The sequence below is a fragment of the Nannospalax galili genome, unplaced genomic scaffold (genome assembly GCF_000622305.1).
Source record: "Nannospalax galili isolate Female #2095 unplaced genomic scaffold, S.galili_v1.0 scaffold1421, whole genome shotgun sequence".
In the NCBI taxonomy this organism is placed as follows: domain Eukaryota; kingdom Metazoa; phylum Chordata; class Mammalia; order Rodentia; family Spalacidae; genus Nannospalax; species Nannospalax galili.
In genome coordinates, this window is record NW_008345746.1 from 627,928 (window position 1) to 632,450 (window position 4,523).

Sequence of the window (4,523 nt, forward strand, 5' to 3'; positions counted from 1 at the left end):
TGGCCTTGAGCTCACAGAGATCCGCCTGCCTCTGCCTCCTGAGTGCTGGGATTAAAGGCGTGCGCCACCATGCCTGGCCATAAAAATTTTTTAATTAAGAAAAAAGGAAACAGCAGGAGGAGCTAAAGAGATGGCTCAGAGGTTAAGAGCACTGGAGGCTCTTAAAGGGGACCTGGGTTCGGTTCACAGGACCCACACTGTCCATAACTCCAGTTCCAAGGGATCAAATACCCTCTTCTGGCCTCCACAGGCATTTCATGACACAGGTGCACTTACTTATATACAGGCAAAACACTCATACACATAAATTAATTTTAGCTGGGCCTGGTGGCATACCTTTAATCCCAGCTGTCAGGAGGCAAAGGCAGGCAATCTCTGAATTCAAGACCAGTCTGGTCTACATAGTGAGTTCCAGGCCAGCTGGGGCTACAGAGAGACCCTGTCTCAAAAAGACCAAAAGATTAGAAAAGATTCTTGCTAAACTGGATACAATTGTGAAATGTAAATCAATCTATTAAATGTGACTACATGAGCGGAAAAAAAGACCAAAGAAAATTAATTATTAAAAAACAGCAGTGGAAGAAGCCTAGGAGGACAAATGTAAAGAAAGGATTGTGGGATAGCCACAATAATCCCAGAACTTGGGAGGCTAAGGCAGAGGAATGCCATGACTGAGGGGCCAGCCTGAGCTACAGACTGAGACTCTGTCTCAACCATCCCTGCTTACAAAAATAAAGAAAATATTAAGGGCATTTTGAAGAATGTATGCCCCAAGTCAACATCATGAAATAAAACAGTAGCTAACCCTTTTGAGGGGCAAACAAAAGATTAGCTAATAAATTAAAAATATGGATTTTCAGCCAGGCATGGTGGCACACACCTTTAATCCCAGCACTTGGGAGGCAGAGGCAGGAGGATCTCTGTGAGTTCAAGGCCAGCCTAGTCTACATAGTGAGTTCCAGGACAGCTGGGGCTACAGGGAGACAATGACAGTGACCAAGAAAAGTGGTATAGAACACATAAAAAGGAGCACCTGTTTCTATGTGGCCATTCTAGGCAGACAGTAGTTTGATTTTAATTCAGTGCCATTGAAAGCACCCAGCTTCGGCTGAGAACGTAGCTCTGTAGAAGTGCATATGTTTAGTAAGTACCCTGATTGTTTCCACAGTACCTCAGAACTAACAAACAGGTTAACAATATTCCGTGAAATTAACCAGATGTCTTAACTAGATATGGAGATTGTTCTGTCTTCCTGCTATAATTTCTCTCCTAGAGTAAGATATTTGGAAGAGGTGGTGGGAAGTAGACGGGAGACTCAGCAGTACAAACTGCAGAAGACTCTTGTTCCATGGGCAATAAAGACACATTCTGGCAATGGGTTAAAACTAACTGCCATCATCCCAGAACTACTGAATCTGCACCTTCAGCAGAGAAGAAACCATCTACCACCCCAAATTTCTAGCCATGCCCACCCATCTTGAAAAGTACCCCAAAGTCAGCAACTGCTCCAGATGAAGCCACACCATATGTACCATGTGAAAGGGCAGTTTCTGAAATCACGCCATGGAAAGATGTGTTTCATTAAACCAAATAACTGGAGGGAGGCTGAGAAGGAAAGCAGGGTGTGCTGCAGAGAGCCACAAGACCAACAAAACATGAGGCAGGGTTGGAGTAAGGTAAAGCCTGCATTATGACTGCTCCTGCCAGTAACACTTGCTGTCTGTCCTCACTGTATGTGAGTTTTCCTACAGTAGGCAATGCCCCCAGCTTCCTGGACCTGCAGATGTATCAAGCTTGCAGCTCTGCTGTAGCTGCTCCCTTAGAAGCCACCCTGCCCTGAGTTAGAACAGAGCCCCTAGAAAGCAACCCACTAAGGGAGGCAGGGAGAGAGAATGAATACACAGCTTCTACACAGAAGTCTCATCTACACTAGCTTGCAGCAGGGCCTACCTGAGTGAATGATCATTTGCTTTGGACATTTAGGTGGTTAACAATATTCCGTGAAATTAACCAGAGTATGCATGGTCCTGGAGTAGCAACAAAACGCCTTCATCAAGCACCTCACATGTAAGGCAACAGCTGGATCCCTGCACGCATTATTATGTAAGCTCCCCTAAGCCTGGGAGATGTATTTGAATGTTCCCAACTGGTAAGAGATTCAAGAACAAAAAAAGGCAGAAGGGCCTGGTGGTGTAGGCCTGTAATCCCAGTTACTTGGGAGGATGAGGCAGCATCATGCCAATTTTAAGACCTGCCTAGACCACAGAGTTAGTTCAAGGATAGCCTGGGTACTATAGTGACAGCCTGTCTCAAAATACAAAGTAAAAAAGAGCTGGAGATATATCTCAGTGGTAGAGCACTTAAGTAGCATGTGCAAGACATGAGGTATAATCCAAATAATAAAATATTTTTAAAAATAAAAATTAAAAAAATATGAATGAATTAGAAGCAAAGACAAGGTAGCTATGGCCCCGTCCAGCACTCTACTCTACTCTACCCTTACACTTATCAGTTTACTGTAGCTTCCACATAAATGTTACCACACTCTTGCAGCCAAGCAGACATGCGTAAGTGAACAATTTTCAGCATGCCTAATGAGTTAGTCCTAAAAAATAACTAAAACTGTCAATGTAATGCAAAAGTTGCCCCAAAAAGGGGGGGGTGTGAAGGGACCTAAAACTAAAAGTACCAGACAGCCCCCAAGTGTTGGCTGTGGCAGGAGAGTGGATTAGAGCTGAAGAAAATGTTTCTTTCTGCATAACCATAAGTCCGAGGTGACCTCTGGGGCCTGTACTCACCACAGATTACAGCCTGGTGCCAGGGACACAGAATCCCAGGGCAAGTGACAATGCAGTCTAGCAGCTAGTCCAACAGTTCTGCCACGCTCTCAAGTCCTACACAGAAGGAAAACTGGTTTCACCTCTGACCTAACCAGTAAGTGTACAACAAAAAACATGGGAGACATTTTCCCCATGAACAACCCACCAAAGCTAAGTTGTCACTGAAGCATCCAGATTGAAAACATCATGCCCAGTGCACAGCAGCCTAAGCTGGAAAGTCATGGAGATTGCCAAAGACAAAGAGCCATCCCTGGCTGGGGCTGGAAAGATGGCTCAGAGGTTAAAGAGCACTAGATACTCTTACAGAGAACTGGAATTCAGTTCCCAGCACCCACACTGGCCATAGCTCCAGTTCCAAGGGATCTGACTTCCTTTTCTGTTCCCCTCAAGCACTGCCTCCACAGGTACACGCACATAAATGCAGGCACAACGCTCATACACATAAAATAAGCGGGCATGGTAGCATACTCCTTAGGAGACAAGGGCAGGGGTAGGCAGATCTCTGTGAGTTTTGAGGCCAGCCTGGTCTACACAGTGAGTTTCCAGGCCTGCTGGGACTACACAGTGAGACCCTGTCTCAAAAAAACAAAATAAAAATAGCAAATGAATGAACAAATAATTTGTTTTAAAGATTCACCCCTGGATTTCAGTAAGAGTTTTAAGGGCAGCAGAGGAGGGTGCCTATGCATCAAAATCCCTCACCACCCAGATTCCTAGAATACACAACTCCATGCTGGTAGCAGTGAATTCACACCAGTTCCTAAACCCACCAGCACAACAAAATGAAACTTCTCCAGCTAGGTCAGCTTGGTCATCTCACTGCACCTCCCAATTTTGTGAATTTATGAAATTCATAATTTGAAAAAGCAAATCTGCTCCCTTCTGAAGCTAGGTATAGAATGGAAACCTCATTAAGAACAATGAATGGGGGACTGGAGAGATGGCTCAGTGGTTAAGAACACTGGTTGTTCTTGCAGAAGACCTGGGTTTGAATCCCAGCACCCACATGGCAGCTAACAACTGTCCGTAACTCCAGGTCCAGGGGATCTGACAGCCTCTTCTGACCGCCACAGGCATTGCACGACACGGGTGCACTCACCTACATGCAGGCAACACACGCAGACACATAAAATAACGAATTTTAAAAAAAGAACAACGAAGGAAACAGACCTCCCAGTCCCCACATGGCGAGCAATCTGGAACAGCATGGCGGGGTCACCTAGGCTCAGATCCCACAATGGCAGCCTGCTCTTCCTCCCAAATCTTCAAATACCTACTCATAATAATAATTCTAAAACCTTAAAGCCCTTATTGATATCAGAAGTTTGGTCCATTATCTGAGAGGGCAACAAGAGCAATCTGGTATTACAGTAAATCCAGACTAAGCCAGTGTCAACACTGAGAGAGGAAAATGGATCTCTACACACTACAAATCCCAAGTGGAATGTTAAGGCTAAACACAACTACATAAACACACACTCTGCTACAGACACTAGACAGTAAGTAATGAAGTCAGGCGTGGTGGCGCACGCCTTTAGTCCCAGCCCTTGAGAGGCAGAGGCAGGTGGATCTCTGTGAGTTCAAGGCCAGCCTGGTCTACATAGTGAGTTCCAGGCCAGGCCAGTTGGGGAGACCCTGTCTCAAAAAGACCAAAAAAGAAAGGGAGGGAGGAAGGGGGAAGGG

General features: G+C 45.3%; 1 protein-coding gene across 3 annotated transcripts in view; it reads right to left on the reverse strand.

The window, feature by feature from the left end:
• Camsap1 (calmodulin regulated spectrin associated protein 1) overlaps positions 1–4,523 on the reverse strand; it is a 68,768-nt gene that overhangs the window by 61,049 nt on the left and 3,196 nt on the right. Inside the window, exon 2 of one of the 3 annotated variants that reach the window (XM_029567718.1) lies at positions 2,799–2,894. The exons of the other annotated variants lie outside the window; for them this stretch is intronic. The gene's annotated coding sequence lies outside the window, so the exon portion shown is untranslated. The remainder of the gene's footprint in view (positions 1–2,798; positions 2,895–4,523) is intronic. 3 annotated transcript variants of the gene reach the window in all.